This window comes from Procambarus clarkii, chromosome 47 (assembly GCF_040958095.1).
Source record: "Procambarus clarkii isolate CNS0578487 chromosome 47, FALCON_Pclarkii_2.0, whole genome shotgun sequence".
Lineage (NCBI taxonomy): Eukaryota > Metazoa > Arthropoda > Malacostraca > Decapoda > Cambaridae > Procambarus > Procambarus clarkii.
Genome location: NC_091196.1, coordinates 4,567,260 through 4,592,802, shown reverse-complemented (window position 1 = coordinate 4,592,802; position 25,543 = coordinate 4,567,260).

Here is a 25,543-nt window from a genome sequence, read left to right as displayed (position 1 = left end):
GTAACAAACTCTGGTGCAGAGGCGTGTGCAACACACTCTGGTGCAGGGGTATGTTCAACACACTCTGGTGCAGGAGCGTGTGCAAACCACTCTGGTGCAGGAGCGTGTGTAACACACACTGGTGCAGGGGTGTGTGCAACACAATGATGCAGGGTGCAGGGGTGTGTGCAACACAATGATGCAGGGTGCAGGGGTGTGTGCAACACTCTGGTGCAGGGGCGTGTGCAACACACACTGGTGCAGAGGCGTGTGTAACACACTGGTGCAGGGGCGTGTGCAACACATTCTGGTGCAGTGGCGTGTGCAACACACTCTGGTGCAGGAGCGTGTGCAACACACACACTGGTGCAGGGGCGTGTGTAACAAACTCTGGTGCAGAGGCGTGTGCAACACACTCTGGTGAAGGGGTATATAAAACACACTCTGGTGTAGGGGTGTGTGGAACACTCTCTGGTGCGGGGGCGTGTTCAACACACTCTGGCGCAGGGGCGTGTGCAACACACGCTGGTGCAGCGGCGTGTTCAAAACACTGGTGCAGGGGTGTGTGCAACACACACTGGTGCAGAGGCGTGTGCAACACACTCTGGTGCAGGGGCGTGTGCAACACACTCTGGTGCAGGGGCGTGTGCAACTCACACACACTGGTGCAGGGGCGTTTGCAACACTCTCTGGTGCAGGGGCGTGTTCAACACACTCTGGTGCAGGGGCGTTTGCAACACACTCTGGTGCAGGGGTGTGTGCAACACACACCGGTGCAGGGGCGTGTGCAACAAACTGGTGCAGTGGCGTGTGCATCCCACACTGGTGCAGGGGCGTGTGCAACACACTCTGGTGCAGGGGCGTGTGCAACAACCTCTGCTGCAGGGGTGTGTGTAACACTCTCTGATGCAGGGGTGTGTGTAACACACACTGGTGCAGGGGTGTGCAACACACACTGGTGCAGGGGCGTGTGTAACACACTCTGGTGCAGGGGCGTATGCAACATCACACTGGTGCAGGGGTGTGTGCAACACACTCTGGTGCAGGGGCGTGTGCAACACACTCTGGTGCAGGGGTGTGTGCAACACACTCTGGTGCAGGAGCGTGTGTAACACACACTGGTGCAGGAGCGTGTGCAACACTCTAGTGCAGGAGCGTGTGCAAAACTCTGGTGCAGGGGCGTGTGTAACACACTGGTGCAGGGGCGTGTGCAACACACTCTGAAGCAGGGGCGTGTGTAACACACTCTGGTACAGGGGCGTGTGCAACACACTCTGGTGCAGGAGCGTGTGCAACACACTCTGGTGCAGGAGCGTGTGTAACACACACTGGTGCAGGGGTGTGTGCAACACAATGATGCAGGGGTGTGTGCAACACACTGGTGCAGGAGCGTGTGTAACACACACTGGTGCAGAGGCGTGTGTAACACACTGGTGCAGGGGCGTGTGCAACACACTCTGGTGCAGGGGCGTGTGTAACACACACTGGTGCAGGAGCGTGTGTAACAAACTCTGGTGCAGAGGCGTGTGCAACACACTCTGGTGCAGGGGTATGTTCAACACACTCTGGTGCAGGAGCGTGTGCAACACACTCTGGTGCAGGAGCGTGTGTAACACACACTGGTGCAGGGGTGTGTGCAACACAATGATGCAGGGGTGTGTGCAACACTCTGGTGCAGGGGCGTGTGCAACACACACTAGTGCAGAGGCGTGTGTAACACACTGGTGCAGGGGCGTGTGCAACACATTCTGGTGCAGTGGCGTGTGCAACACACTCTGGTGCAGGAGCGTGTGCAACACACACTGGTGCAGGGGCGTGTGTAACAAACTCTGGTGCAGAGGCGTGTGCAACACACTCTGGTGCAGGGGTATATACAACACACTCTGGTGCAGGGGTGTGTGGAACACTCTCTGGTGCAGGGGCGTGTTCAACACATTCTGGCGCAGGGGCGTGTGCAACACACGCTGGTGCAGCGGCGTGTTCAAAACACTGGTGCAGGTGTGTGTGCAACACACACTGGTGCAGAGGCGTGTGCAACACACTCTGGTGCAGGGGCGTGTGCAACACACTCTGGTGCAGGGGCGTGTGCAACTCACACACACTGGTGCAGGGGCGTTTGCAACACTCTCTGGTGCAGGGGCGTGTTCAACACACTCTGGTGCAGGGGCGTTTGCAACACACTCTGGTGCAGGGGTGTGTGCAACACACACCGGTGCAGGGGCGTGTGCAACAAACTGGTGCAGTGGCGTGTGCATCCCACACTGGTGCAGGGGCGTGTGCAACACACTCTGGTGCAGGGGCGTGTGCAACAACCTCTGCTGCAGGGGTGTGTGTAACACTCTCTGGTGCAGGGGTGTGTGTAACACACACTGGTGCAGGGGTGTGCAACACACACTGGTGCAGGGGCGTGTGTAACACACTCTGGTGCAGGGGCGTATGCAACATCACACTGGTGCAGGGGTGTGTGCAACACACTATGGTGCAGGGGCGTGTGCAACACACTCTGGTGCAGGGGCGTGTGCAACACACTCTGGTGCAGGGGTGTGTGCAACACACTCTGGTGCAGGAGCGTGTGTAACACACACTGGTGCAGGAGCGTGTGCAACACTCTGGTGCAGGAGCGTGTGCAAAACTCTGGTGCAGGGGCGTGTGTAACACACTGGTGCAGGGGCGTGGGCAACACACTCTGAAGCAGGGGCGTGTGTAACACACTCTGGTACAGGGGCGTGTGCAACACACTCTGGTGCAGGAGCGTGTGCAACACACTCTGGTGCAGGAGCGTGTGTAACACGCACTGGTGCAGGGGTGTGTGCAACACAATGATGCAGGGGTGTGTGCAACACACTGGTGCAGGAGCGTGTGTAACACACACTGGTGCAGGAGCGTGTGTAACAAACTCTGGTGCAGAGGCGTGTGCAACACACTCTGGTGCAGGGGTATGTTCAACACACTCTGGTGCAGGAGCGTGTGTAACACACACTGGTGCAGGAGCGTGTGCAACACTCTGGTGCAGGAGCGTGTGCAAAACTCTGGTGCAGGGGCGTGTGTAACACACTGGTGCAGGGGCGTGTGCAACACACTCTGGTGCAGGGGCGTGTGTAACACACACTGGTGCAGGAGCGTGTGTAACAAACTCTGGTGCAGAGCCGTGTGCAACACACTCTGGTGCAGGGGTATGTTCAACACACTCTGGTGCAGGAGCGTGTGCAACACACTCTGGTGCAGGAGCGTGTGTAACACACACTGGTGCAGGGGTGTGTGCAACACAATGATGCAGGAGTGTGTGCAACACTCTGGTGCAGGGGCGTGTGCAACACACACTGGTGCAGAGGCGTGTGTAACACACTGGTGCAGGGGCGTGTGCAACACATTCTGGTGCAGTGGCGTGTGCAACACACTCTGGTGCAGGAGCGTGTGCAACACACACTGGTGCAGGGGCGTGTGTAACAAACTCTGGTGCAGAGGCGTGTGCAACGCACTCTGGTGCAGGGGTATATACAACACACTCTGGTGCAGGGGTGTGTGGAACACTCTCTGGTGCAGGGGCGTGTTCAACACACTCTGGCGCAGGGGCGTGTGCAACACACGCTGGTGCAGCGGCGTGTTCAAAACACTGGTGCAGGGGTGTGTGCAACACACACTGGTGCAGAGGCGTGTGCAACACACTCTGGTGCAGGGGCGTGTGCAACACACTCTGGTGCAGGGGCGTGTGCAACTCACACACACTGGTGCAGGGGCGTTTGCAACACTCTCTGGTGCAGGGGCGTGTTCAACACACTCTGGTGCAGGGGCGTTTGCAACACACTCTGGTGCAGGGGTGTGTGCAACACACACCGGTGCAGGGGCGTGTGCAACAAACTGGTGCAGTGGCGTGTGCATCCCACACTGGTGCAGGGGCGTGTGCAACACACTCTGGTGCAGGGGCGTGTGCAACAACCTCTGCTGCAGGGGTGTGTGTAACACTCTCTGGTGCAGGGGTGTGTGTAACACGCACTGGTGCAGGAGTGTGCAACACACACTGGTGCAGGGGCGTGTGTAACACACTCTGGTGCAGGGGCGTATGCAACATCACACTGGTGCAGGGGTGTGTGCAACACACTCTGGTGCAGGGGCGTGTGCAACACACTCTGGTGCAGGGGCGTGTGCAACACACTCTGGTGCAGGGGTGTGTGCAACACACTCTGGTGCAGGAGCGTGTGTAACACACACTGGTGCAGGAGCGTGTGCAACACTCTGGTGCAGGAGCGTGTGCAAAACTCTGGTGCAGGGGCGTGTGTAACACACTGGTGCAGGGGCGTGTGCAACACACTCTGGTGCAGGGGCGTGTGTAACACACACTGGTGCAGGAGCGTGTGTAACAAACTCTGGTGCAGAGGCGTGTGCAACACACTCTGGTGCAGGGGTATGTTCAACACACTCTGGTGCAGGAGCGTGTGCAACACACTCTGGTGCAGGAGCGTGTGTAACACACACTGGTGCAGGGGTGTGTGCAACACAATGATGCAGGGGTGTGTGCAACACTCTGGTGCAGGGGCGTGTGCAACACACACTGGTGCAGAGGCGTGTGTAACACACTGGTGCAGGGGCGTGTGCAACACATTCTGGTGCAGTGGCGTGTGCAACACACTCTGGTGCAGGAGCGTGTGCAACACACACTGGTGCAGGGGCGTGTGTAACAAACTCTGGTGCAGAGGCGTGTGCAACACACTCTGGTGCAGGGGTATATACAACACACTCTGGTGCAGGGGTGTGTGGAACACTCTGGTGCAGGGGCGTGTTCAACACACTCTGGCGCAGGGGCGTGTGCAACACACGCTGGTGCAGCGGCGTGTTCAAAACACTGGTGCAGGGGTGTGTGCAACACACACTGGTGCAGAGGCGTGTGCAACACACTCTGGTGCAGGGGCGTGTGCAACACACTCTGGTGCAGGGGCGTGTGCAACTCACACACACTGGTGCAGGGGCGTTTGCAACACTCTCTGGTGCAGGGGCGTGTTCAACACACTCTGGTGCAGGGGCGTTTGCAACACACTCTGGTGCAGGGGTGTGTGCAACACACACCGGTGCAGGGGCGTGTGCAACAAACTGGTGCAGTGGCGTGTGCATCCCACACTGGTGCAGGGGCGTGTGCAACACACTCTGGTGCAGGGGCGTGTGCAACAACCTCTGCTGCAGGGGTGTGTGTAACACTCTCTGGTGCAGGGGTGTGTGTAACACGCACTGGTGCAGGAGTGTGCAACACACACTGGTGCAGGGGCGTGTGTAACACACTCTGGTGGAGGGGCGTATGCAACATCACACTGGTGCAGGGGTGTGTGCAACACACTCTGGTGCAGGGGCGCGTGCAACACACTCTGGTGCAGGGGCGTGTGCAACACACTCTGGTGCAGGGGTGTGTGCAACACACTCTGGTGCAGGAGCGTGTGTAACACACACTGGTGCAGGAGCGTGTGCAACACTCTGGTGCAGGAGCGTGTGCAAAACTCTGGTGCAGGGGCGTGTGTAACACACTGGTGCAGGGGCGTGTGCAACACACTCTGAAGCAGGGGCGTGTGTAACACACTCTGGTACAGGGGCGTGTGCAACACACTCTGGTGCAGGAGCGTGTGCAACACACTCTGGTGCAGGAGCGTGTGTAACACACACTGGTGCAGGGGTGTGTGCAACACAATGATGCAGGGGTGTGTGCAACACACTGGTGCAGGAGCGTGTGTAACACACACTGGTGCAGAGGCGTGTGTAACACACTGGTGCAGGGGCAGGTGCAACACACTCTGGTGCAGGGGCGTGTGTAATACACACTGGTGCAGGAGCGTGTGTAACAAACTCTGGTGCAGAGGCGTGTGCAACACACTCTGGTGCAGGGGTATGTTCAACACACTCTGGTGCAGGAGCGTGTGCAACACACTCTGGTGCAGGAGCGTGTGTAACACACACTGGTGCAGGGGTGTGTGCAAAACAATGATGCAGGGGTGTGTGCAACACTCTGGTGCAGGGGCGTGTGCAACACACACTGGTGCAGAGGCGTGTGTAACACACTGGTGCAGGGGCGTGTGCAACACATTCTGGTGCAGTGGCGTGTGCAACACACTCTGGTGCAGGAGCGTGTGCAACACACACTGGTGCAGGGGCGTGTGTAACAAACTCTGGTGCAGAGGCGTGTGCAACACACTCTGGTGCAGGGGTATATACAACACACTCTGGTGCAGGGGTGTGTGGAACACTCTCTGGTGCAGGGGCGTGTTCAACACACTCTGGCGCAGGGGCGTGTGCAACACACGCTGGTGCAGCGGCGTGTTCAAAACACTGGTGCAGGGGTGTGTGCAACACACACTGGTGCAGAGGCGTGTGCAACACACTCTGGTGCAGGGGCGTGTGCAACACACTCTGGTGCAGGGGCGTGTGCAACTCACACACACTGGTGCAGGGGCGTTTGCAACACTCTCTGGTGAAGGGGCGTGTGCAACACACTCTGGTGCAGGGGCGTGTGCAACACACTCTGATGCAGGGGTGTGCAACACACTTTGGTGCAGGGGCGTGTGCAACACACTGGTGCAGGGGTGTGTGTAACACACACTGGTGCAGGGGTGTGCAACACACACTGGCGCAGGGGCGTGTGTAACACACTCTGGTGCAGGGGCGTGTGCAACACACTCTGGTGCAGGGGCGTGTGCAACACCCTCTGGTGCAGTTGTGTGTGTAACACTCTCTGGTGCAGGGGTGTGTGTAACACACACTGGTGCAGGGGTGTGCAACACACACTGGTACAGGGGCGTGTGTAACACACTCTGGTGCAGGGGTGTGTGCAACACACTCTGTAGCAGGGGCGTGTGTAACACACTCTGTAGCAGGGGCGTGTGTAACACACACTGGTGCAGGGGCGTGTGCAACACCCTCTGGTGCAGGAGCGTGTGTAACACACACTGGTGCAGTGGTGTGTGCAACACACTCTGGTGCGGTAGCGTGTGTAACACACACTGGTGCAGAGGCGTGTGTAACACATTGGTGGAGGGGCGTGTGTAACACACTCTGGTGCAGGGGCGTGTGTAACACACACTGGTGCAGGGGCGTGTGTAACAAACTCTGGTGCAGAGGCGTGTGCAACACACTCTAGTGCTGGGGTATGTTCAACACACTCTGGTGCAGGGGTGTGTGGAACACTCTCTGGTGCAGGGGCGTGTTCAACACACTCTGGCGCAGGGGCGTGTGCAACACACGCTGGTGCAGCGGCGTGTTCAAAACACTGGTGCAGGGGTGTGTGCAACACACCCTGGTGCAGAGGCGTGTGCAACACACTCTGGTGCAGGGGCGTGTGCAACACACACTGGTGCAGGGGTGTGTGCAACACAATGATGCAGGGGTGTGTGCAACACTCTTTTGCAGGGGCGTGTGCAACACACACTGGTGCAGAGGCGTGTGTAACACACTGGGGCAGGGGCGTGTGCAACACACTCTGGTGCAGGGGCGTGTGCAACACACTCTGGTGCAGGAGCGTGTGCAACACACACTGGTGCAGGGGCGTGTGTAACAAACTCTGGTGCAGAGGCGTGTGCAACACACTCTGGTGCAGGGGTATGTTCAACACACTCTGGTGCAGGGGTGTGTGGAACACTCTCTGGTGCAGGGGCGTGTTCAACACACTCTGGCGCAGGGGCGTGTGCAACACACGCTGGTGCAGCGGCGTGTTCAAAACACTGGTGCAGGGGTGTGTGCAACACACCCTGGTGCAGAGGCGTGTGCAACACACTCTGGTGCAGGGGCGTGTGCAACACACTCTGGTGCAGGGGCGTGTGCAACTCACACACACTGGTGCAGGGGCGTTTGCAACACTCTCTGGTGCAGGGGCGTGTGCAACACACTCTGGTGCAGGGGCGTGTGCAACACACTCTGATGCAGGGGTGTGCAACACACTTTGGTGCAGGGGCGTGTGCAACACACAGGTGCAGGGGCGTGTGCAACACACACTGGTGCAGGGTCGTGTGCAACACTCTCTGGTGCAGGGGCGTGTGCAACACACTCTGGTGCAGGGGCGTGTGCAACACACTCTGGTGCAGGGGTGTGTGCAACACACACTGGTGCAGGGGCGTGTGCAACACACTCTGGTGCAGGGGCGTGTGCAACACCCTCTGGTGCAGTTGTGTGTGTAACACTCTCTGGTGCAGGGGTGTGTGTAACACACCCTGGTGCAGGGGTGTGCAACACACACTGGCGCAGGGGCGTGTGTAACACACTCTGGTGCAGGGGCGTGTGCAACACACTCTGGTGCAGGGGCGTGTGCAACACACTCTGGTGCAGGGGCGTGTGCAATGTTACGTACTCATAGCAGAATACGTATATAAATTTAAAATAAATTTTATTTTATTTTATCATTGCATGTATATGTACACACATTGTGTTTTTTGGTAAATTGTCGTATGGTGTGGCAGCGTCAGTGGACAAGAGCGCGGTTGCCTTTGCACACGTCTATTACCTGATTGATACGGGAAAGCTGGACCTGTTCAGTTTGGGAGTTCCAGATGTCACTTTTATTTAGTATATATAATTGTTATATTCTGTAATTAAACAGGTGGCATTATACTTATATATTTTGTAAGCAACTATTATCTGTAATTTGCATTCTTGTGTGTTTTGAGAACAAGTGGTTGTTCAATTAGTTTTAAATATTAAAAAGTCCTTAGTTTCCATCCCTCATCCTGGGATGAGGCAGACGGGAGGTGAGAATGTGGGTGGCGACAGAGCGAGAGTCAGTAGCTTCGGGGAACCAGGAGGAGTAACATGTGGGAGATAAGTCTGTTATTTCTTGTTGTGCCATAGTTTACTATTATATATTACGTGCAATGACAATACTTTCATTTATTGTATAAGTTAACTTAACCATCTGTGTTTTTATATTATACTGTCTTGAATATATATCTATATAATATTTTGTATCTATTCTTCAGTCCTAAAGGAAGAGTTTTATTTGTGCTCATTACTTATCAAGGGGTTATACTGGTGACGCGCTTTAGAGAGCAGCAGTGGTATCCCTAGACATAATTTAAGTTTGGCTGCTGTAGGGTCACGAGCCGTAACGAACGATAGGTAACAAAGAGTTATGGGGGCCTGTGCCGGGAAATATTGTTCCCACTTAACCTTAATTATGCTAATCTAACCTTGCCTTCCTAGGTACCATTGTGTCAAGTGTCTGTGTGTTTCTTAAGAACTATTCCATGTGCCAAGCAAGCCTTCCTGTGTGTCAAGTAACAACGTTTCACGATTTTGAGGTAAGTCATCCTTCAACATCAGAGGTCCGCGGTTGTTCAACGTCCTCCCAGCAAGCATAAGAAATATTGCCGGAACAACCGTGGACATTTTCAAGAGGAAACTAGATTTATTCCTCCAAGGAGTGCCGGACCAACCGGGCTGTGGTGGGAATGTGGGCCTGCGGGCCGCTCCAAGCAACAGCCTGGTGGACCAAACTCTCACAAGTCGAGCCTGGCCTCGGGCCGGGCTTGGGGAGTAGACGAACTCCCAGAACCCCATCAACCAGGTATCAACCAGGTATCCTATATATTTTGTTTGTGCAGTGAGGCCAAGCGAATTTTCAGTGTGGTGACAATTTTACAGTGAAGTGTAGTGCAGTGCCATTGTTTTTAATTATTTTTGTGAATCAAGTGCCAAGTGTTAGTAACGATGGAGGAGAAAGTTGCAGCGTTGGTGGCTCACCCAGATTTGAAAGGATTCAGAGCCTTAAAAAGACTGAGTTAATACAAATGGCAAATCAGTTGGATTTGACCGCCAACAATAGAATGGTTAAAGCCCAAATATTGAAAGTCATTGTGACACATTTTGTTGAGAATGGAGAGTTAGATGAAGAATTTCTAGAAGAGTTAAAAGAGGAGTCGAGTGATCAGATGACGTTAAAGCGTCTTGAGTTAGAAGCGCAAATAGCCAATGCTAAGCTTGAAGCTCAAAAAGAACAGAGAATATTAGAACTTGATGCTCAAAAAGAACAGAGAAGATTAGAACTTGAAGCTCAAAAAGAACAGCAAATATTAGAGGTTGAAGCTCATCGGAGGGAGCTTGAGACTAGACGTTTAGAAATTGAGGCACAGTTGCAAATAGAAGCCACAAAAAAGCAACAAGCCGAGGAACAAACTAGGCAATTAGAGATTCAACAACAAATGGCTGACACTAACTTCAGGCTTGAATCACAGCGTATGGCAGCTGGGCATGGAAATACTAGTAATGTTTCAATAAATAGTGATAATAATCCCATCAGGACGCATAAGTATATAGAGTTACCAAAGTTCAATGAGGAGGATCCTGAGGTTTTCTTTGCACATTTTTATAAAATTGCCATCAGTATGAACTGGCCAAGGGATCAGTGGGTAGCCATTATGCAGTCTCAATTTAAGGGGCGTAGTCAGGAGGTTTTCACATCCCTACCTGACGCTCATAGCTTTGATTATGAATTTGTAAAGAAAAGCATCTTAAATGCTTATCAATTAAATCCAGAGGCACACAGGCAAAAGTTTAGAAATCTAAGGAGGATAAGGGATCAGACAATAGCAGATTTTACTCGTCAGAAGACGAATTTTTGTAACAGATGGTTAAAGTCACTTTCAGTCACTGACTTTGATGCTTTAAAGAATCTTCTTATAATGGAAGAAGTATTGTCATGTCTCCCAGACCAGTTGTCTACTTTTATGGCAGAACAAAAGAATGTAACAGACATTTATGAGCTGTCAAAGCTCGCGGATGAGCATGAGTTATTGACTAAGGCCCAGTTTACGGCCACTTCACCTAAGTCTAGTCGTAGAGTAAATTATAATGCTCACCGAACTCATTATCAGTATAAGTCTCCTCCTGGTGCGACAGTTACTCCCGTGAACTCTTCTCTTACTAACCCTAAGATGGTTACTCCATTGTCAGGATCATCTAAGCCTAGTAATGCTAATTCTAAACCGGCAGTTGGTTCTACCAGTGTGTCCACTGTCAAGCATTGTACACATTGTAAGAGAAGGGGACATGTGATTTCTTCATGTTTTAGTTTGCATCCTGAACTACGGCCAACTGGTCTTATTATGAGTAAAGGATTGCAACCTATTAATTCTTCATGTATTACAGTCAGTCCAAACTGGATGGCTGAATTTAAACCATATATTTCCACAGGTACCTTATTATGTAATAATGGTAGACATAAGACTGTTCAATTACTCCGTGATACTGGAGCTTCACAGTCTCTTATTACCCAGAATGTACTTGCTGATGTTGACACCCGAGATCTTGGTGAAGTTGTGCTTCTCCAAGGTATTGCCGATAGTGTGCAACCGGTGTCCTTATTGCAAGTTAACCTTGATTCTAACTATACTTCAGGATGGTGTAATGTTGGTGTAAGTAAACAACTGCCCATTCCTGGGGTAGACATTATTCTAGGTAATGATTTTGGCAACCGAATGGTTGTAGGGCCCAAGTGTCCCATCATGTTAACTAAACCCAATAATGTATTAGCTCAACCAGAAGCAGATGATGATATTATTTACCCTGCTTGTGTTGTAACTAGATCAATGGGACAAACAGGTGAGAGTAATCCCGTCTTCACTGAGGTTGCTGTTCCCAAGACCAGGACCCCTTCAGAAAAGGAGTGGGAGGTGGATCTTGAGGATTCCTTTATGACTCGACTGGATGATGAGAGTGAGGCCGTAGTAGAAGCCCCGCCGAACCTAAATCACAAGGAAAGTGAAGGTGAGGAGGCTGAACTATCTGTACCTTGCCCGCTTGTCTCCAGTGCACCAGTTGTCGAGAGTGAGGCCGAAGTAGCTATGACTCCATTTTATTCTGATCAATCGGGAAAAGAGACCAAGCTACTAGGTTCTCGCCCGCTCGCTGCTGACTCTGAGTCATTGCCCTTAAGTGTTGTACATACTACTGATCCTAATTTAATTAAGTGTATTTCTGAGGCTCCTGATAATGTTGATGCATTGGAGGAAGGGACGGGTTTCTTCTTCAAGGATCGACTTCTGATGAGAAGGTGGAGACCCAAGGGAACTCCCTCTTCAGATGATTGTGAGATTAGAACCCAACTCGTTGTCCCCAATGATTATCGTAGACAGGTCCTGCAGGCTGCACATGATGACCCCATGGGAGGTCATCAAGGTATCACAAATATGTACCATAAGATATGCAAATATTTTTTCTGGCCTAAGTTAAAGAAAGACGTGGTCAGATATTGTCATAACTGTGTACCCTGTCAAATTGTTGGTAAACCAAATCAATCTGTACCTAGAGCACCATTGCAACCTATTGTAGTTCCTGATGAACCATTTACTCATGTTGTAATTGATTGTGTAGGTCCTTTACCTAAGACTAAGTCGGTAACATGTTTTTGTTCACTCTCATGTGTATGACTACTAGATTTCCTGAAGCTTATGCTCTACGGAATACCAAGGCTCATAATCTCATCAAGTGTCTTGAAAGATTCTTTTCGTTGTTTGGAATGCCTAGAGTTATTCAGAGTGACAATGGGGGAAATTTTGTTTCTAAAGTTTTCAGAACTATTTGCGAATCCCGAGGGATTCGGCACAAATTATCCAGTCCATATCATCCACAAAGCCAAGGTGGGCTTGAACGTTTCCACCAGACTTTAAAACAAATGCTGAGGACAACAGGAGAAACTCATCCACGTAATTGGGATGAGAATCTCCCCTTTGTGTTGTTTGCTGCTAGAGAAGGGCTACAAGAGTCATTGGGCTGTTCACCTTTTGAACTAGTGTTTGGTCACCAAGTAAGAGGTCCTCTTAAAATGCTACAAGAAAAGTTGTTGGGAGATGTCTCTGTTCATCAGAGTGGATTGTACTTGAGTGAGGTCAAGGACAAGTTGTGTCGGGCTCGTGAGTTGGCGAAAGAACATCTGGGAAGGACTCAACAAGCCATGAAAGTAAGATATGACAAGAAGTTCAAGGCTAAGCTCAGGTCGTTTGCTGTCGGAGATTTGGTGTTGGTGTTGAAACCTCGTATGGGGACTTCCATGTCCCATAAGTTCGCAGGACCCTACCAAGTGGTAGAAAAGGTGGGAGACCTAACTTATAAACTAATTAGCCCTAATCTTTCAGAACCCCAAATGACTGTGCACATTAACAGATTAAAAGCTTATGTTGGACCTGGTGTAGTAGCTTGTTTTAGTCGGGAAGAGTTACCACCTGAGGATAATTGTAGTGAGGGACATGATGTTAATATCCAACTTCTCAGTTCCAGTTCCAATGGCAGGGAGATGCTATGTCATTTACAGGAGCAGCAACGTGATGAGTTCCAGGTTCTGCTGGACAACCATACATCTCTGTTTGGGGAGGTTCCCACACAGACCCACCTCATCACACACGACATTCAGCTCCTGGACAGCACCCCCATTCGACAACATCCGTACAGAGTGAATCCCGAAAAGAGGAAAATTATACAAGCAGAAGTGGAATATCTGCTCCAGCATGATTTCATTCGGCCAAGTCAAAGTACTTGGAGCTCTCCGTGTTTGTTAGTGCCAAAACCAGATGGAACCTGGAGATTGTGTGTGGATTATAGGAAACTGAACAAGAGCACTACAGTGGACGTTTTTCCTTTACCCTTGTTGGAGGAATGTATTGAGTCTATAGGACATGCCGAATATGTAAGTAAGCTTGATTTGTCTAAAGGGTACTACCAAATTCCATTAACAGAGTATGCTAGGGAGGTTACTGCTTTTGTTACACCTGATGGTGCGTATGAATTTAATGTCATGCCATTCGGTTTGAGAAATGCACCTGCTACTTTTCAAAGACTCATGAATTTCTTACTCAAGGATGTGCCAGATTGTAGGGCCTACCTTGATGACATTGTTTTGTACAGTAAGAATTGGGCAGATCATCTCTTAGGCCTTAAGAACTTGTTTACAGTGTTGCAAAACGCGAAGTTAACCATAAATATGAATAAGTGTAGTTGGGCAAGAGGTACGATAACTTATCTTGGACACGAGGTAGGACAAGGTAAGATTATTCCCTTACAAGATAAGATTCAAGCCATTGTGGACTACCCAGTGTTAACCAATAAGAAAGGAGTCCAACGGTTTATTGGTATGTGTGCATACTATAGGCGTTATTGTAGAAATTTTTCGACAGTGGCTGCTCCTTTGACAAATTTGTTACGCAAGCAAGTAAAGTTTCAGTGGACACAAGATTGTCAGAATGCTTTTCAGAACCTAAAGGGCATATTGTCCACCTCACCTGTTCTTGCTAGTCCCCAATTTGATAAACCGTTTATATTACACATTGATGCGTCAGATGTTGGAATCGGTGCTGTGCTTATTCAAGTTGGTTTAGACAAGATTGAGCATCCTGTGTATTATTACTCTAGAAAATTTAATGCAGCTCAGAAGAATTATTCTGTGGTAGAAAAGGAGGCGTTGGGTCTTATATTGTCAATTAAGAAGTTTGAGATTTACTTATCAGGAAACAAAGTGTTAGTATTTACAGACCACAACCCCCTTATCTTTATAAATATGATGAAAGTCAAGAACCAACGAATTCTGCGCTGGTCATTGTTTTTGCAGGAATTTAATGTAGAAATCAAACATATTCCAGGCAGGCAAAATGTTATTGCTGATGCTTTGTCAAGAAGTTTTGATGTACCATAAATGAAATGTTTCTTTTACTTAACATTTTTACTTTGAAAAAATGCCATTGATCTTCAATCTATTGCATTTTTTTTCTTGGAGGTGGAAGTGTTACGTACTCATAGCAGAATACGTATATAAATTTAAAATAAATTTTATTTTATTTTATCATTGCATGTATATGTACACACATTGTGTTTTTTGGTAAATTGTCGTATGGTGTGGCAGCGTCAGTGGACAAGAGCGCGGTTGCCTTTGCACACGTCTATTACCTGATTGATACGGGAAAGCTGGACCTGTTCAGTTTGGGAGTTCCAGATGTCACTTTTATTTAGTATATATAATTGTTATATTCTGTAATTAAACAGGTGGCATTATACTTATATATTTTGTAAGCAACTATTATCTGTAATTTGCATTCTTGTGTGTTTTGAGAACAAGTGGTTGTTCAATTAGTTTTAAATATTAAAAAGTCCTTAGTTTCCATCCCTCATCCTGGGATGAGGCAGACGGGAGGTGAGAATGTGGGTGGCGACAGAGCGAGAGTCAGTAGCTTCGGGGAACCAGGAGGAGTAACATGTGGGAGATAAGTCTGATATTTCTTGTTGTGCCATAGTTTACTATTATATATTACGTGCAATGACAATACTTTCATTTATTGTATAAGTTAACTTAACCATCTGTGTTTTTATATTATACTGTCTTGAATATATATCTATATAATATTTTGTATCTATTCTTCAGTCCTAAAGGAAGAGTTTTATTTGTGCTCATTACTTATCAAGGGGTTATACTGGTGACGCGCTTTAGAGAGCAGCAGTGGTATCCCTAGACGTAATTAAAGTTTGGCTGCTGTAGGGTCACGAGCCGTAACGAACGATAGGTAACATGCAACACCCTCTGGTGCAGTTGTGTGTGTAACACTCTCTGGTGCAGGGGTGTGTGTAACACACACTGGTGCAGGGGTGTGCAACACACACTGGTGCAGGGGCGTGTGTAACACACTCTGGTGCAGGGGCGTGTGCAACACACACAGGTGCAGGGGTGTGTGCAACACACTCTGTAGCAGGGGCGTGTGTAACACACTCTGGTACAGGGGCGTGTGCAATACACTCTGGTGCAGGAGCGTGTGCAACACCCTCTGGTGCAGGAGCATGTGTAACACACACTGGTGCAGTGGTGTGTGCAACACACTCTGGTGCGGGAGCGTGTGAAACACACACTGGTGCAGAGGCGTGTGTAACACACTGGTGCAGGGGCGTGTGTAACACACTCGGGTGCAGGGGCGTGTGCAACACACTCTGGTGCAGGGGCGTGTGCAACACTCTGGTGCAGGAACGTGTGCAACACACACTGGTGCAGGGGCGTGTGTAACACACTCTGGTGCAGAGGCGTGTGCAACAAACTCTGGTGCAGGGGTGTGTTCAACACACTCTGGTGCAGAGGCGTGTGCATCACACACTGGTGCAGGGGTGTGTGTAACACACACTGGTGCAGGGGTGTGCAACACACACTGGTGCAGGGGCGTGTGTAACACACTCTGGTGCAGGGGCGTGTGCAACACACTCTGGTGCAGGGGCGTGTGCAACTCACACACACTGATGCAGGGGCGTTTGCAACACTCTCTGGTGCAGGAGCGTGTGCAACACACTTTGGTGCAGGGGCGTGTGCAACACACTCTGGTGCAGGGGTGTGCAACACTCTCTGATGCAGGGGCATGTGCAACACACTCTGGTGCAGGGGCGTGTGCAACACACTCTGGTGCAGGGGCGTGTTCAAAACACTGGTGCATGGGCGTGTGCAACACACTCTGGTGCAGGGGCGTGTGCAACACACACTGGTTCAGGGGCGTGTGCAACACACTCTGGTGCAGGGGCCTGTGCAACAAACTCTGGTGCATGGGCGTGTGCAACACACTCTGGTGCAGGGGCCTGTGCAACACACTCTGGTGCAGGGGCGTGTTCAAAACACTGGTGCAGGGGCGTGTGCAACACACTCTGGTGCAGGGGCGTGTGCAACACACACTGATTCAGGGGCGTGTGCAACACACACTGATTCAGGGGCGTGTGCAACACACTCTGGTGCAGGGGCCTGTGCAACACACTCTGGTACAGGGGCGTGTTCAAAACACTGGTGCAGGGGCGAGTGCAACACACTCTGGTGCAGGGGCGTATGCAACACACACTGGTACAGGGGCGTGTGCAACACACTCTGGTGCAGGGGCGTGTGCAACACACTGGTGCAAGGGCGTGTGCAACACACACTGGTGCAGGGGCGTGTGCAACACACTCTGGTGCAGGGGCGTGTTCAACACACTGGTGCAGGGGCGTGGGCAACACACACTGGTGCAGGAGCGTGTGCAACACACACTGGTGCAGGGGCGTGTGCAACACACTCTCGTGCAGCGGCGTGTTCAAAACACTGGTGCAGGGGTGTGTGTAACACACACTAGTGCAGGGGCGTGTGCAACACACTCTGCTGCAGGGGCGTGTGCAACACTCTGGTGCAGGAGCGTGTGTAACACACACTGGTGCAGAGGCGTGTGTAACACACTGGTGCAGGGGCGTGTGTAACACACTCTGGTGCAGGGGCGTGTGCAACACACTCTGGTGCAGGGGCGTGTGCAACACTCTGGTGCACGAGCGTGTGCAACACACACTGGTGCAGGGGCATGTGCAACACACTCTGGTGCAGGGGCGTGTGCAACACTCTGGTGCAGGAGCGTGTGCAACACACACTGGTGCAGGGGCGTGTGCAACATACTCTGGTGCAGGGGCGTGTGCAACATACTCTGATGCAGCGGCGTGTTCAAAACACTGGTGTAGGGGTGTGTGCAACACACACTAGTGCATGGCCTTTGCAACACACTCTGCTGCAGGGGCGTGTGCAACACACTTTGGTGCAGGAGCGTGTGCAACACGCACTAGTGTAGGGGCAGTGTAACACACTCTGGTGCAGAGGCGTGTGCAACACACTCTGGTACAGGGGTATGTTCAACACACTCTGGTGCAGGGGTGTGTGGAACACTCTCTGGTGCAGGGGCGTGTGCGACACACTCTGGCGCAGGGGCGTGTGCAACACACGCTGGTGCAGCGGCGTGTTCAAAACACTGGTTCAGGGGTGTGTGCAACAAACACTGGTGCAGGGGTGTGTGCAACACACACTGGTGCAGGGGCGTGTGCAACACACTCTGGAGCAGGGGCGTGTGCAACACACTCTGGTGCAGGGGCGTGTGCAACTCACACACACTGATGCAGGGGCGTTTGCAACACTCTCTGGTGCAGGAGCGTGTGCAACACACTTTGGTGCAGGGGCGTGTGCAACACACTCTGGTGCAGGGGTGTGCAACACTCTCTGATGCAGGGGCATGTGCAACACACTCTGGTGCAGGGGCGTGTGCAACACACTCTGGTGCAGGGGCGTGTTCAAAACACTGGTGCATGGGCGTGTGCAACACACTCTGGTGCAGGGGCGTGTGCAACACACACTGGTTCAGGGGCGTGTGCAACACACTCTGGTGCAGGGGCCTGTGCAACAAACTCTGGTGCATGGGCGTGTGCAACACACTCTGGTGCAGGGGCCTGTGCAACACACTCTGGTGCAGGGGCGTGTTCAAAACACTGCTGCAGGGGCGTGTGCAACACACTCTGGTGCAGGGGCGTGTGCAACACACACTGATTCAGGGGCGTGTGCAACACACACTGATTCAGGGGCGTGTGCAACACACTCTGGTGCAGGGGCCTGTGCAACACACTCTGGTGCAGGGGCGTGTTCAAAACACTGGTGCAGGGGCGAGTGCAACACACTCTGGTGCAGGGGCGTATGCAACACACACTGGTACAGGGGCGTGTGCAACACACTCTGGTGCAGGGGCGTGTGCAACACACTGGTGCAAGGGCGTGTGCAACACACACTGGTGCAGGGGCGTGTGCAACACACTCTGGTGCAGGGGCGTGTTCAACACACTGGTGCAGGGGCGTGGGCAACACACACTGGTGCAGGAGCGTGTGCAACACACACTGGTGCAGGGGCGTGTGCAACACACTCTCGTGCAGCGGCGTGTTCAAAACACTGGTGCAGGGGCGTGTGCAACACACTCTGGTGCGGGGGCGTGTGCAACACACGCACTGGTGCAGAGGCGTGTGCAACACTCTCTGGTGCAGGGGCGTGTGCAACACTTTCTGGTGCAGGGGCGTGTGCAACACACTCTGGTGCAGGTGTGTGCAACACACTCTGGTACAGGGGCATGTGCAACACACTGGTGCAGGGGCGTGTGCAACACACACTGGTGCAGGGTCGTGTGCAACACTCTCTGGTGCAGGGGCGTGTGCAACACTCTCTGGTGCAGGGGCGTGTGCAACACACTCTGGTGCAGGGGCGTGTGCAACACTCTCTGGTGCAAGGGCGTGTGAAACACACACTGGTGCAGGGGCGTGTGCAACCCACTGGTGCAGTGGCGTGTGCATCACACACTGTTGCAGGGGCGTGTGCAACAAACTCTGATGCAGGGGTGTGTGTAACACTCTCTGGTGCAGGGGTGTGTGTAACACACACAGGTGCAGGGGTGTGCAACACACACTGGTGCAGGGGCGTGTGTAACACACTCTGGTGCAGGGGCGTGTGCAACACACACTGGTGCAGGGGTGTGTGCAACACACTCTGGTGCAGGGGCATGTGCAACACACTATGGTGCAGGGGCGTGTGTAACACTCTCTGGTGCAGGGGTGTGTGTAACACACACAGGTGCAGGGGTGTGCAACACACACTGGTGCAGGGGCGTGTGTAACACACTCTGGTGCAGGGGCGTGTGCAACACACACTTGTGCAGGGGTGTGTGCAACACACTCTGGTACAGGAGCGTGTGCAACACACACTGGTGCAGGGGTGTGTGTGCAACACAATGGTGCAGGGGTGTGTGCAACACTCTGGTGCAGGAGCGTGTGTAACACACACTGGTGCAGAGGCGTGTGTAACACACTGGTGCAGGGGCGTGTGTAACACACTCTGGTGCAGGGGCGTGTGCAACACACTCTGGTGCAGGGGCGTGTGCAACACTCTGGTACACGAGCGTGTGCAACACACACTGGTGCAGGGGCATGTGCAACACACTCTGGTGCAGGGGCGTGTGCAACACTCTGGTGCAGGAGCGTGTGCAACACACACTGGTGCAGGGGCGTGTGCAACACACTCTGGTGCAGGGGCGTGTGCAACATACTCTGATGCAGCGGCGTGTTCAAAACACTGGTGTAGGGGTGTGTGCAACACACACTAGTGCATGGATTTTGCAACACACTCTGCTGCAGGGGCGTGTGCAACACACTCTGGTGCAGAGGCGTGTGCAACACACTCTGGTGCAGGGGTATGTTCAACACACTCTGGTGCAGGGGTGTGTGGAACACTCTCTGGTGCAGGGGCGTGTGCGACACACTCTGGCGCAGGGGCGTGTGCAACACACGCTGGTGCAGCGGCGTGTTCAAAACACTGGTTCAGGGGTGTGTGCAACACACACTGGTGCAGGGGTGTGTGCAACACACACTGGTGCAGGGGCGTGTGCAACACACTCTGGAGCAGGGGCGTGTGCAACACACTCTGGTGCAGGGGCGTGTGCAACTCACACACACTGATGCAGGGGCGTTTGCAACACTCTCTGGTGCAGGAGCGTGTGCAACACACTTTGGTGCAGGGGCGTGTGCAACACACTCTGGTGCAGGGGTGTGCAACACTCTCTGGTGCAGGGGCATGTGCAACACACTCTGGTGCAGGGGCGTGTGCAACACACTCTGGTGCAGGGGCGTGTGTAACACTCTCTGGTGCAGGGGTGTGTGTAACACACACAGGTGCAGGGGTGTGCAACACACACTGGTGCAGGGGCGTGTGTAACACACTCTGGTGCAGGGGTGTGTGCAACACACACTGGTGCAGGGGTGTGTGCAACACACTCTGGTGCAGGGGCATGTGCAACACACTCTGGTGCAGGGGCGTGTGCAACACACTCTGGGGCAGGGTGTGTGCAACACAATGGTGCAGGGGTGTGTGCAACACTCTGGTGCAGGAGCGTGTGTAACACACACTGGTGCAGAGGCGTGTGTAACACACTGGTGCAGGAGCGTGTGTAACACACTCTGGTGCAGGGGCGTGTGCAACACACTCTGGTGCAGGGGCGTGTGCAACACTCTGGTGCACGAGCGTGTGCAACACACACTGGTGCAGTGGCGTGTGCAACATACTCTGGTGCAGGGGCGTGTGCAACACACACTGGTGCAGGGGTGTGTGCAACACACTCTGGCACAGGGGCGTGTGCAACACACTCTGGTTTAGGGGCGTGTGCAACACACTATGGTGCAGGGGCGTGTGCAACACTCTCTGGGGCAGGGATGTGTGCAACACTCTGGTGCAGGAGCGTGTGCAACACTCTGGTGCAGGGGCGTGTGTAACACATTGGTGCAGCGGCGTGCGCAACACACTCTGGTACAGGAGCGTGTGCAACACACACTGGTGCAGGGGTGTGTGCAACACAATTGTGCAGGGGCGTGTGCAACACTCTGGTGCACGAGCGTGTGCAACACACACTGGTGCAGTGGCGTGTGCAACATACTCTGGTGCAGGGGCGTGTGCAACACACACTGGTGCAGGGGTGTGTGCAACACACTCTGGCGCAGGGGCGTGTGCAACACACTCTGGTTTAGGGGCGTGTGCAACACACTCTGGTGCAGGGGCGTGTGCAACACTCTCTGGGGCAGGGATGTGTGCAACACTCTGGTGCAGGAGCGTGTGTAACACACACTGGTGCAGAGGCGTGTGTAACACACTGGTGCAGGGGCGTGTGTAACACACTCTGGTGCAGGGGCGTGTGCAACACACTCTGGTGCAGGGGCGTGTGCAACACTCTGGTGCACGAGCGTGTGCAACACACACTGGTGCAGGGGCATGTGCAACACACTCTGGTGCAGGGGCGTGTGCAACACTCTGGTGCAGGAGCGTGTGCAACACACACTGGTGCAAGGGCGTGTGCAACACACTCTGGTGCAGGGGCGTGTGCAACACACTCTGATGCAGCGGCGTGTTCAAAACACTGGTGTAGGGGTGTGTGCAACACACACTAGTGCATGGCCTTTGCAACACACTCTGGTGCAGGGGCGTGTGCAACACACTCTGGTGCAGGGGCGTGTGCAACACACTCTGGTGCAGGGGCGTGTGCAACACACTCTGGTGCAGGAGCGTGTGCAACACACACTAGTGTAGGGGCAGTGTAACACACTCTGGTGCAGAGGCGTGTGCAACACACTCTGGTGCAGGGGTATGTTCAACACACTCTGGTGCAGGGGTGTGTGGAACACTCTCTGGTGCAGGGGCGTATGCAACACACTCTGGCGCAGGGGCGTGTACAACACACGCTGGTGCAGCGGCGTGTTCAAAACACTGGTGCAGGGGTGTGTGCAACACACACTGGTGCAGGGGTGTGTGCAACACACACTGGTGCAGGGGCGTGTGCAACACACTCTGGTGCAGGGGCGTGTGCAACACACTCTGGTGCAGGGGCGTGTGCAACTCACACACACTGATGCAGGGGCGTTTGCAACACTCTCTGGTGCGGGAGCTTGTGCAACACACTTTGGTGCAGGGGCGTGTGCAACACACTCTGGTGCAGGGGTGTGCAACACACTCTGATGCAGGGGCATGTGCAACACACTGCTGCAGGGGCGTGTGCAACACACACTGGTGCAGGGTCGTGTGTAACACTCTCTGGTGCAGGGGTGTGTGCAACACACTTTGGTGAAAGGGCGTGTGCAACACTCTCTGGTGCAGGGGTGCGAGCAACACACACTGGTGCAGGGGCGTGTGCAACACACTGATGCAGTGGCGTGTGCATCACACACTGGTGCAGGGGCGTGTGCAACACACTCTGGTGCTGGGGCGTGTGCAACACCCTCTGGTGCAGGGGTGTGTGTAACACTCTCTGTTGCAGGGGTGTGTGTAACACACACTGGTGCAGTGGTGTGCAACACACACTGGTGCAGGGGCTTGTGTAACACACTCTGGTGCAGGGACGTGTGCAACACACACTGGTCCAGGGGTGTGTGCAACACCCGTCTCTGGTGCAGGGTCGTGTGCAACACTCTCTGGTGCAGGGGCGTGTGCAACACACTCTGGTGCAGGGGTGTGTGTAACACACACTGGTGCAGGGGTGTGCAACACAGACTGGTGCAGGGGCGTGTGTAACACACTCTGGTGCAGGGGCGTGTGCAACACACACTGGTGCAGGGGTGTGTGCAACACACTCTGTGGCAGGGGCGTGTGTAACACACTCTGGTAAAGGGGCGTGTGCAACACACTCTGGTGCAGGAGCGTGTGCAACACACACACTGGTGCAGTGGTGTGTGCAACACACTCTGGTGCAGGAGCGTGTGTAACACACACTGGTGCAGTGGTGTGTGCAACACACTCTGGTGCAGGAGCGTGTGTAACACACACTGGTGCAGAGGCGTGTGTAACACACTGGTGCAGGGGCGTGTGTAACACCCTCGGGTGCAGGGGCGTGTGCAACACACTCTGGTGCAGGGGCGTGTGCAACACTCTGGTGCAGGAGCGTGTGTAACACACACTGGTGCAAAGATTTGTGCAACACAATGGTGCAGGGGTGTGTGCAACACTCTGGTGCAGGAGCGTGTGTAACACACACTGGTGCAGAGGCGTGTGTAACACACTGGTGCAGGGGTGTGTGCAACACACTCTGGTGCAGTGGTGTGTGCAACACACTCTGGTGCAGGGGCGTGTGTAACACATACTGGTGCAGGGGTGTGTGCAACACACACTGGTGCAGGGGCGAGTGCAACACACTCTGGTGCAGGGGCGTGTGCAACACACTCTGGTGCAGGGGCGTGTGCAACTCACACACACTGATGCAGGGGCGTTTGCAACACTCTCTGGTGCAGGAGCGTGTGCAACACACTTTGGTGCACGGGAGTGTGCAACACACTCTGGTGCAGGGGTGTGCAACACACTCTGGTGCAGGGGCGTGTGCAACACACTGCTGCAGGGGCGTGTGCAACACACACTGGTGCAGGGTCGTGTGTAACACTCTCTGGTGCAGGGGCGTGTGCAGCACACTCTGGTGAAAGGGCGTGTGCAACACTCTCTGGTGCAGGGGTGCGAGCAACACACACTGGTGCAGGGGCGTGTGCAACACACTGATGCAGTGGCGTGTGCATCACACACTGGTGCAGGGGCGTGTGCAACACACTCTGGTGCTGGGGCGTGTGCAACACCCTCTGGTGCAGGGGTGTGTGTAACACACACTGGTGCAGTGGTGTGCATCACACACTGGTGCAGGGGCTTGTGTAACACACTCTGGTGCAGGGACGTGTGCAACACACACTGGTCCAGGGGTGTGTGCAACACCCATCTCTGGTGCAGGGTCGTGTGCAACACTCTCTGGTGCAGGGGCGTGTGCAACACACTCTGGTGCAGGAGTGTGTGTAACACACACTGGTGCAGGGGTGTGCAACACAGACTGGTGCAGGGGCGTGTGTAACACACTCTGGTGCAGGGGCGTGTGCAACACACACTGGTGCAGGGGTGTGTGCAACACACTCTGTAGCAGGGGCGTGTTTTAACACACTCTGGTACAGGGGCGTGTGCAACACCCTCTGGTGCAGGAGCGTGTGCAACACCCTCTGGTGCAGGAGCGTGTGTAACACACACTGGTGCAGTGGTGTGTGCAACACACTCTGGTGCGGGAGCGTGTGAAACACACACTGGTGCAGAGGCGTGTGTAACACACTGGTGCAGGGGCGTGTGTAACACACTCGGGTGCAGGGACGTGTGCAACACACACTGGTCCAGGGGTGTGTGCAACACCCGTCTCTGGTGCAGGGTCGTGTGCAACACTCTCTGGTGCAGGGGCGTGTGCAACACACTCTGGTGCAGGGGTGTGTGTAACACACACTGGTGCAGGGGTGTGCAACACAGACTGGTGCAGGGGCGTGTGTAACACACTCTGGTGCAGGGGCGTGTGCAACACACACTGGTGCAGGGGTGTGTGCAACACACTCTGTAGCAGGGGCGTGTGTAACACACTCTGGTAAAGGGGCGTGTGCAACACACTCTGGTGCAGGAGCGTGTGCAACACCCTCTGGTGCAGAAGCGTGTGTAACACACACTGGTGCAGTGGTGTGTGCAACACACTCTGGTGCGGGAGCGTGTGTAACACACACTGGTGCAGAGGCGTGTGTAACACACTGGTGCAGGGGCGTGTGTAACACCCTCGGGTGCAGGGGCGTGTGCAACACACTCTGGTGCAGGGGCGTGTGCAACACTCTGGTGCAGGAGCGTGTGCAACACACACTGGTGCAGGGGCGTGTGTAACACACTCTGGTGCAGAGGCGTGTGCAACTCACTCTGGTGCAGGGGTGTGTTCAACACACTCTGGTGCAGAGGCGTGTGCATCACACACTGGTGCAGGGGTGTGTGTAACACACACTGGTGCAGGGGTGTGCAACACACACTGGTGCAGGGGCGTGTGTAACACACTCTGGTGCAGGAGCGTGTGCAACACACTCTTTTGCAGGAGCGTGTGTAACACACACTGGTGCAAAGATTTGTGCAACACAATGGTGCAGGGGTGTGTGCAACACACTCTGGTGCAGTGGTGTGTGCAACACACTCTGGTGCAGGGGCGTGTGCAACTCACACACACTGATGCAGGGGCGTTTGCAACACTCTCTGGTGCAGGAGCGTGTGCAACACACTTTGGTGCAGGGGCGTGTGCAACACACTCTGGTGCAGGGGTGTGCAACACACTCTGGTGCAGGGGCGTGTGCAACACACTGCTGCAGGGGCGTGTGCAACACACACTGGTGCAGGGTCGTGTGTAACACTCTCTGGTGCAGGGGCGTGTGCAACACACTCTGGTGCAGGGGTGTGCAACACACTCTGGTGCAG